Here is a 10329-nt window from a genome sequence, read left to right on the forward strand (position 1 = left end):
CTATTTTTAAATGCATTCGGTAAGCATCTATTAACACCTTGTTAGGTGAGGCTCTGAGGCTACTGGCATGACTGAAACATGGTCCCTGCCCTCATGGATTCAGTCTGGGGCAGAGATAGTATTACCTTTATTTTTTTTTCAGCCTTGAAGCGATCGACACCTGCACTGTGCACTATGCCTTTAGGGAACCCACTGCTCTTCCGTTAGAAGGAATCTCTCAGCTTTCCTTGTTTGACCCATGAGTTGTTTTGAGGGAATTTTTAAAAAAATGTATAAACAAGTGGAATTTTTCCAGTTCCCTTTTTATTGTTGATTTCTAACTTAACGGCACTGTTCTTAGAGGATGTGGTCTGTATGGCACCAATACATTGAAGTTTTCTAAGGCAACTGTTGATCTTTCTTAATTATGATTTTCTGTAGTTAATTTTTAAACGTTTATGCTGAATCAATTTAGAGAGATAATATGTTAATTACAACCTCAGACTCTAGAGCCAGATCTAGATTTTCCTCTCAGCTCTGCCAGTGACTGGCTGCATAAAACTGGGTGATGATCTCAGTCTCCACATCTGTAAAGTAAGAAAAATAAAACAGACTATTGCAGTGGATTCCGGAGAGGAGCAAATAAGCTCCTACTTGCACAGAACCAAAAACAGTTCTTGGCACATAGTGAGTGCTCGATGAATGTTATTTAATATTATTTTTCTACCTACATTATACATTCCATTTATAGAACATTCTCAAAAAAACAAAGTTATAGAGGTAGAGAACAGATCAGAGGTTGCCAGAGGTTAGAGATGAAGGGAGGGAAACAGGATGACGATAAAAAGGTAGCACAAATTGTCTACGGTATGATAGTACTGTTGTATATCTTGACTGAGGTGGTGCCTATGTGAATCTGCAAATCCAACAAAATTGCATAGAAACACACATGCACACATACGCGCATACACATACACACGAGTGCACGTAAAACGAGTTAAGTCTGAATAAGGTCTGTGGATTATTCGCACTGTGTCAACTTCCTGGTTTGGATATTGTGCTATCGTTAGGTAAGACCTTACCATTGAGGGAAACTTGGAGAAGGGTACACAGGACCTCCCTACACTATTTTTTGTAACTTTTTGTGAATCCATAGTTATTTAAAAATTTTAAAAACTTCTAAATGCTCCTGGCACATGGTGAATGTCTAATAAATGTTACTACGTTTTGTCATAGCTGTTTTTCAAGTTTTTATGTATATTTAACACATATTAATTTTGAAATTAAATTCAGAACAATAGATGCTATTTTAAAAAAGACAAAGTGTATCTCAGCAAAGTTCCATATTGTTACATGTAGAGGAACTTTGAGCCCTTTGTGGGCTGAAAAATGAATTAGAATTTCTGATAACTAGTGTCATTTTGTTCGCTCCTTTTGAATTGTGAAAATATCGGGAGGTATGAATAAGAAAACCCTAAGTCCCGAATCCATGCGTGTTGGTCTCGTGGATGCAGGAAAACTTGGGAACAATAGATGAGAATGGGCTGACCCCCAGCAGTTAGAACTCTGTGGCCTCAACGAATGGTTTATATTCCCAGAACACCCTAGTGAGAGCAGTCTCCTACCTCCATCACTCAGTTACTTTGACCAGAAAAGTCCTTGTCACTGTTTCCTAAAGGGCTTTTGAAGATTATCCCATATAGTCTTCGCATTTGCAGTCAGAAGCTGAGGCCCAGGGACGGTAGCTGGACAAAAGCAGAGCCTGGTTTTCAATCAAGGCGAAAGCTGTTTGCTCTGGGTCTCATTGTGGCAGGGCCTAGGACAGCAGAGATTTGATGCTGTCTCCCACCCACAACTACCCAGAGTCATTGAGTGTCATCAGGAGAACAATGCTTAAGGGGCACCTCCTCAGGCCCTCAGCACTGAAGGGGAACAGGGAGGGGATTGAGATGCACCCAGCTCACAGCCTAGGCACCAGCCGTCCAGGGACACCAGCCCACACTGTGATGCACGTGGGGAGCGCCATGGCATGTCCCGGTGGCTTCCTCTCTGTCCATGCCCAGAATTTACAATTTTGACCCTAAGAGAATACCAACCCTAAAAGCCTAAATTTTCTTCTTACACTGTTGTGAGTTGAAAAAGCTGTGCTCAGGGGTACACAAACTTTACCAGAGGAGGGTGTCCAGGTTCTTGGCATTTTGAACAAAGAATTGGACAAAACATACAAAGCTATGAAAGAATAAAGCAAAGACAGCATAAATGTATTGAAACGAAAGTATACTCCACAGATCGGCAGTAGGCTTGAGCAAGCACCTCAGGAACGCTGGTTACAGAATTTTCTGGGCTTTAAATACCCCTCTAGAAGCTTCCCATTGGTTACTTGGTTCGTACCCTATGTAAATGAAGTAGTGGCTCACAATCAATCTGATTGGTCATGGAAGGTGACCTATCGGAGGCTGAAGTGAAGTTACAAAGTTACACTCCTATGCAAGTGAAGACTAGGCTACAATCAGTCTGATTGGTTGCAGGAGGGGACCAATCAGACGTACTTTCATTTTTAATCTGCAAGGCAGAAAAGCAGGAGGGGTGGGGGGAGCAGTTTGCGAAGGGAGTAGCCTCTGATTCTTTTGTTACTTGGGTGTGAAGAGGTGGGGGGGGGTTCCTTTTTTTTTTTTTTTTTTTTTTTTTTGAGACGGAGTCTCGCTCTGTCGCCCAGGCTGGAGTGCAGTGGCCGGATCTCAGCTCACTGCAAACTCCACCTCCCGGGTTCACGCCATTCTCCTGCCTCAGCCTCCGAGTAGCTGGGACTACAGGCGCCCGCCACCTCGCCCGGCTAGTTTTTTGTATTTTTTTTTTTTTTTTTTTTAGTAGAGACGGGTTTTCGCCGTGTTAGCCAGGATGATCTCAATCTCCTGACCTCGTGATCCGCCCGCCTCGGCCTCCCAAAGTGCTGGCGTTACAGGCTTGAGCCACCGCGCCCGGCCCAGGATTTTCCTTTTTATTCAGTTCTAGGAAACCAGTGCAAATTGGCCTTAGGTTCTCTGTCTCCAGACGCTGTTCTCCTGCCTCACAAAGATAGGTGTACCTTTTTGTTAATTCACCCACTGACCACAAAGTTACTGCCTGTGTTAGCTGAGTGTCTGACAGCAAGTCAGAAGGCAAATGGTCTGTTCCCAGCCCTCACCCACTAGCCAGATGTTCTTAGGCCCTCCTCTCCGAACCTCAGTTTTGTCATCTGCCAAATGGGATATCTTGCTTCCTTAACTGGCGAGATTGTGGTGAGGATTAAGTGAACCCTTGGAGATGAAAAGCTTTTGTGATTTGTAAAGTTTTGTCATACTAGACACTAGATTTGTGTCATATCATAAACCCTTGCCTCTCTCTACAATTCTACTAGGAATTGACCTCTTTTGCCCAAGAATTGAGATATAACCCCTTACATTTTCAAGAAGAACTGGGAAATCCTGATCCCCAAAGGAATGATTCAGAGTGGAACTTTACACACATTCAAGTAGATCTCCGAAAGAAATATTTGGGGGCCAGAGCCCCCCAGTCAATTCTGTTGAATGGCTTTGCTGAGATGATGAAAAGGATTTAGAAAGAGAATAGGTACAAAGGCATAGGAAACCAACTCAAAAAATAGCGCTGGTCCCATTTATACCTTCCTACTTCCCTGGAGCCAGAAAAAGTGGCACCTGCAGCCTTCACCGCTTGGTCTACCCTGCCACCTTGTGGCTATTTGCTAGACTGCACCAGTAGAATAGCCTCAGAGAAAGCAGGGACCAACAGGAACCCGTAATCACGCCCTCACTCTTTTACTGCGTCACTCGACAAACTTGTACAGATGCTCACAGTTGCTCAGGCTGAAGAAATTCACAGTCTGGAAGAAGAGAGGGACTGAAGGGAGGGTAAATGGAGAAAAGAGACTTGCTAGGCAGGGGTCTTGGTGTTTGCAAAGACACTGAAGCCTTACAGGTTTGGGAAATGGTGAGCTTCTCCATGTGACTGAAGAATAGGGTGCACCAGGTAGAAATGATGAGATATGAGGTTATAGCCTCACTATCAGAAAATGATATGTGTGAAACCGTAAGCCTCTGTACATTAGGGGAAAAAATAACACACAAACCAACAAAAAACAAAGACAGACACAACTTGGTCCCTGGAGTGCAGGTTAATTCAGGTTACAGGAGCCATCCACTCCTCCGCAAATGGCCCCCAGACTTCCATGGCCCTTCCGTCCTGAGACTCCTAGGAGGAAACACATACTCTGAATCCCTCGCCATGATCAACATCAGTTTCTAAATGGGATAGGATCTTGTATAGTCTCAAGTTTGAAAGGGGCCTTAGAGTCATTTAATCCAACCCTCCCTGCAAGCCAAGATTGCTGCCAACTCACCACACATCTTGAACTTAAATCGCCTTCAGTGATGAGTTCGGATGCTCATCCAAAGCCTGTTCCACCTTTAAACAGCAGGAAATCCTTTATTCTATCAGGCTGAGTTCTTCCTGTTTATAATTCCTGTTCATTGATACAAGGTTCCCCTCTCCAGGGTTGTGCCAAAGAAGTAATCAGACATATGAATGTATATGAAGAAGGTAACCATTTAGTGGCAGCACTAAGTTTTGTGGAAATAGGAAATCAAGGTAGTATGATTTCTGAGGAACTAATACTGGCATAGGCTTTGGGGGAGCTGTGCCCTAGTCCTCATAGAATTTCTTCGCTTAATGTCACTTGGCTTCCTTTCCTTTATGATAGAGTTGGATTTGATCAGAATTCTCACTCCTGGTTCTAGGTCAGAATCACCTGGAGAGGAGGCAGCAGAATGTCTGAAAGCTCCCTATGGTCCAGAACTGCTGGATGAGACCATTAGTGGGGTAAGCTCAAATATTCCATGATTATTCAAGACATGATTAACGATAATAGTCTTCAGTTCTTGTTAAGGGGTTTTTATCAAGCCCATGATGGTCTGGTATGTAAGTTCTTGGTGATTCCTATTTCATAAAGACCTACCTGGATCTAGCGTTTTCTCCCATCTGCATGATCAAAGTGTGGTTGTTCACGGAGCACAATTATTTTGTTCTGTCCTGCTCTTTTGGACAGAGACCCACCAGTGACATAAAAGACAAAACTAAAGAAAGAAGAGACGTATTGCCTGATCTTAGCCAAGTGCCATGACCTTCTTGTTCCCCATTCACCTCATCTGTAAGAGATAAGAGAAACCCACTTCAGTGAGTTGTCATGAGGGTAATTGAGACCATGAGTGTAAAGCCTACTGGCAATGAGAAGGCTCTCCAAATCTCAATTCTCTGAGTCTTTGACAGCTAGAAGAAAGTACAAACAAGAAGCTGGGGTGGCACCTTTTCTGAGAGCCTTTTTCCTCATCTTTCTTCCCATAAACAGCCTCTATTGAGTTGTGTCATGTCCCCACAAAATTCATATATTGAAGTCCTACCTTAGCATGTGACCTTATTTGGAAATAGGGTCATTGCACATGTAATTGGTTAAGTTGAGGTCATTAGAGTGGGCCTTAATCTAACTCAAGTGAAGACCTCATAAAAAGGGAAGAACTTTGGATAGCAAGACACAAACACAGAAACACCATGTGAAGATGAAAAGATTGAGGTGATACTTCTACCAGCCAAGAGTGCCAGATTGCCAGGAAATGACCAGAAGCTAGGAGAGAAGTCGAACAGATTCTTCCTTACAGGCCTCAAAAGAAACCAACAGTGCCAACACCTTGATCTCGGACTTCCAACCTTCAGAACCATGAGGGAATAACATTCTATTGTTTAAGCCATTTCAGTTTGCGGTGCTTTGTTTCAGCAGCCTTGGCAAACTAATACATCTCTAGAGGTGACTCCTACTGGTGACATCAAACGACAGCTCTGTCCAGATGGAAGGAGGCACTGAAGTTCCACAGAACCAGTGGGAGGCACGTGAAAACCCTGAGAGTGCCTCTCCATGGGCCATCAGCTCAACAAGGCTGTCCACCTTGTACTGCCCTGAAAGAACAATTTGCCATTCTGAACATGCCCCTTCTCAAGGTATGCTGAATCCATAGGAACATCATTTTTTTAAATTATACTTTGAGTTCTGGGATACATATGCAGAATGTGCAGGTTTGTCATACGGGTATACTTGTGCCATGGTGGTTTGCTGCACCCAGCAACCCGTCATCTACATTAGGTATTTCTCCTAATGCTATCCCTCCCCTAGACCCCAACTCCCCGACAGGCCCCAGTGTTTGATGTTCCCCTCCCTGTGTCCATATGTTCTCATTGAGAAACATCATTTATTAGCCATAGTTTTATATATTTTTGTGTTTCCTTGTAATTTTCCTTCCATATATGTCCATGGTTTGTTTTGTGATTTTGACTACAAACCCTTTAAGGGCTGGAACCACATTACAAACCTCACTGGGAGTCAGGTGATGTTTGATAAGAATTCTTGGTGTGACCTTAAGCATGTCACCTTTCCTTTCAGGCCTGGTTTCCTTGCCTATGGAAGAAATTATCATCGCTAAGCTCTCTCCAGTTACAATATTCTGTGATCCCAACTCCATATGTATTTACATACCCAACCTGCCTTCTCGGGGTCCTAAAGGGAAAGAAAGACCCAGGAAACTCATCTTTTAGATATGTTGAGCAGCTGTCATCTGGGGTTACATGAGTCAGCCTCATTTAATAAGGGGCTAGACCCCAAAGGTTTGGGAACAATATGGTACTCAGGAGCTGTAAACCCCACTAGGCCCCTTTCCTAGACTCCAAAGTCCTCCTGCCTGGGCATCTGTCTTTCTAGAAGGCCACTGTTTTAGTTATTATTTTTTTCTTTTTTTCTCCCATGAGTCATAGAGAATGAGAGAAGGCCACTTTCTTAGTGAATGCTGAAGCTTTCTCTTCTTTGGAGACAGGCCCTGGATGCTGTATTTCGTGTAATGGGGAGCATGTCCACGGTAGGGCTGGGCTTCTGTGTACCATTTGGAAGCCTCCTATCTCTGCTCTGGGGGTGGGAGGAGCATTGCCTTTCCAATTGGGTACAGTATTTTGGGTAAATGACATCTTGTTTCTTACCTTGGAGGGATTACAGCATGCCTTGGCCTCCACTATAGAGAAGCTTGGGCCTAGTCAAAGAAGTGTTAGGGTCCTTCTAATGACAAACACCCCAGAAGCATGGCTATCTGTGTATAAATTATGCTCTTTTGGGTCCAGGAAATAGACTCATACAGGCCAGTCCAAGTAATGGCAGTGGTGTAGAAATGGAGGCAGTGACCCCACTATTAAGTGGTTATAAGAGGGATGGATTATCCTAGAAATCTAAGACTAGAAACCCCCACACAATTATAAGCGTCACAAAACTAGATTCTGAATGGTCATCCTAGTTCTGGAACTCTGCCATTAATGAGGCCCCAAGCACTCTTCAGGGTTCAGCTTTTCTCTGCTTCTCTTCCTCATTCTAATTCTCCTAGTGCTTACCAATGCATGTCTCTGGTAAACACAAGACAGTTTTTTATTATTATTAAATTTTTTTGAGACAGCGTCTCACTCTGTCACCCAGACTGGAGTGCAGTGGCACGATCTTGGCTCATTGCAAACTCCACCCCCTGGGTTCAAGCTATTCTCCTGCCTCAGCCTCCCTAGTAGCTGGGATTACAGGCTTGCACTACCACGCCTGGCTAATTGTTGTATTCTTAGTAGAGACGGAGTTTCACCATGTTGGCCATGCTGGTCTCGAACTTCCGACCTCAAGTGATCCGCCTGCCTCGGCCTTCCAAAGTGCTGGGATTACAGGGGTAAGCCACTGTGACCAACCTTATTATTAATTATTACGATGAGTGAGACAGAGAGAGAAAATGGAAACCCACATTCCAAAGAGAATAGCTCATTTCTGCAAGAAGCCTGAGGCCTAACGATTGAATTGAGCTGATTAAAGTTCTACTGACAACCATCATGTGAACTCAGCATACCTGGACACTTTCAGCTGCACGACCTCGGACTAGTTCCTGCCTCCATTTCCCCATATTTAAAACAGAACCTGTGTAACCAGGCATGGTGGTGTGCCCCTGTAGTCCCAGCTACTCTGGAGGCTGAGGCAGGAGGATTGCTTGAGCTCAGGAGTTCAAGTGAGCTATGATCATGTCATTGCCCCCCAGCCTGAGTGACAGAGCAAGACTCCATCTCTAAGAAAAATAAAATAATAAATAAATAAATAAATAAATATTAAAAAGTAAAATGGAACGTTTGCCTCTGGTTGTCCTTCCCTTAGGGTTGTGTAAGGAGCAGGAGCCTGTTCTCCACTCCCCACCCCAGGCTCTGGGTGGCAGTAGGAAAATGCCTTCACCCCTCCTGCCTCAATCTTTTCATGGGTCAGATGCAAGATCTGAGCTAGATGATAGTGCCATCCCATCCCTTCCAACTCCTAAGTAGCTCTGCATAGTTCTAACCACCCTGCTTCTCTGGGATCACCCCTTACACATCCTCATCACCCTGGTCCTCAGAAACCTATTGTCTAAAAATCCCACAATGTAGAACATCACGCATATTCCACGTATTGGTGAAAAGTTGCATTTACATCATGCTTTTTAGTAAACATTTTATATTCCTTTTGCCCTGGCTTATCTAATTAGAGACTTTTCTTTTTAGTAATTATTGATTGTCAATTGGCTCCAGTCACTCACTCTTTGATCTTCCCTTTTGTTTAAATGGCCACCCACGCTATCTGCCCTCGCCCCTCCATCTCTCTATTAAACAGTAATGAAATGCAAACAAACTTGGAGGTACTCTGGGAGCAAAGGGACCCTGGGGCCAGCTTCCCTTAGGCCTGTGAATTGTCATTCCTGAAGCTGTCTGTTTTGTAAGTTCTTCTGCCAAGTTTCTATGGGAGCAGAGGGATCATTTTCTCCCTTTTCAAAGAGCAGGGTGAGTTGAGGCCTCGAGCTGGCAAGTCCTTTAAAGTCATTTTCAAAGGAAACCTGAGCTGAAAGGCCATGCAGCTGGCAGAGGGTGCTGTGCCTTTCTGAGGCTCTCTGTGGGGCGCTGCGTGGTCAGCTCCCATAGCTTCCCAGCACGTGCTCGGAGCCTGCTGCAAAGGCACTGCCAAGGGACACGACTGCCCAACAAGTGGGCCCACGGCCCTGGGGACAGGCTCAACTCCACATGCCCTCCCCACTGCCACCCAGGAACAGGAAGGGGGGTGTGCAGGCTTCTCCTCTGGGCCAGTGACCAGAACCACACTTTTCCTCACTATTCTCAGGTCAAACTTGATCCTTGGGGTTTTTTGAGGTAAAATAAAACTAGGTGCCAAAGCAAGCTAGGTGAACTTGCATCTGAATCAGGGAATCTAAATGGTGTAGTTCACTCTCATGAAAGGTTGGAAGGGGGACCCAGAGGGAAAGTACTTGTCCCAAGTCACACTGGAGGAGGTGGCTGAGTTCTACCACAGGACTCTTGGGACAGGGCACTTCTGCAGGGATAGAGGTTTGCTCGGCTACTAACCATTCATAAAGCTTCTGAGTCTGCAGATGTCTGCCAATCACCCAGCAGACACCAAAAAGCCCACATGCACTCAGGCTGAGAAATACATGTCTGGAGCCACATGCCTTCATACTGCCCCATGAGCTGAGTGGAGAGAAATTGTTTGTGAAGCCAGGAAGCAAGATGGGCCTTCTCACTTCCAAGACTGGGCAAACGGAGGACCAGAGGAAGAAGAGATGCCTATGTCAGCAGAGCTAGCAGGGAAGTCATTAAATACTTAGCCTAGGCCGGGCATGGTGGCTCACGCCTGTAATCCCAGCACTTTGGGAGGCTGAGGTGGGCAGATCACCTGAGGTCAGGAGTTCGAGACCAGCCTGGCCAACATGGCAAAACGCCATCTCTATTAAAAATACAAAAAATTAGCTGGGCGTGGTGGTGCGTACCTGTAATCCCGGCTACTTGGAAGGCTGAGGCAGGAGAATCACTGGAACCCAGGAGGCGGAGGTTGCAGTGAGCTGAGATCGCACCACTGCACTCCAGACTAGAAGACAAAGCAAGACTCTGTCTCAAACAAACAAACAAACAAACAAAATAAATGCTTAGCCTAGAGCTGAGTGGGAGATCCTTCCAAAATCTCCCACCTGAGCTCTTCAGAAAGGGCCTGGAGTCCACAGTCTCTCCTGGTGCTGGGATCCAAATGTGCGTTCATGCCAAGGTACCAGGAACCTAGCGTCATCTCAAATGATGCTCCTTTGTGAGAATGCAGCAGCCAGCAGCCCTCCCCTCCAAGAGCATTTTCCACTAGGTTAGGAGCTGAGGGAGCAAGACCCAGGCCAGGCCCCATTCCAATGCAAGAAAAGCCCTCCAGACCAAGCCTGC

The 10329-nt window shown here is 45.2% G+C and overlaps 1 long non-coding RNA gene across 1 annotated transcript in view; it reads left to right on the plus strand.

Annotated features, from left to right (window-relative positions):
* LOC117084364 overlaps window positions 1–10329 on the plus strand; it is a 29761-nt gene that overhangs the window by 8780 nt on the left and 10652 nt on the right. The window contains exon 2 of the long non-coding RNA XR_004437414.1: window positions 4736–4854. This is a non-coding gene — a long non-coding RNA (uncharacterized LOC117084364). The remainder of the gene's footprint in view (window positions 1–4735; window positions 4855–10329) is intronic.

The sequence above is a fragment of the Trachypithecus francoisi genome, unplaced genomic scaffold (assembly GCF_009764315.1).
Source record: "Trachypithecus francoisi isolate TF-2019V2 unplaced genomic scaffold, Tfra_2.0 Lachesis_group0, whole genome shotgun sequence".
Lineage (NCBI taxonomy): Eukaryota > Metazoa > Chordata > Mammalia > Primates > Cercopithecidae > Trachypithecus > Trachypithecus francoisi.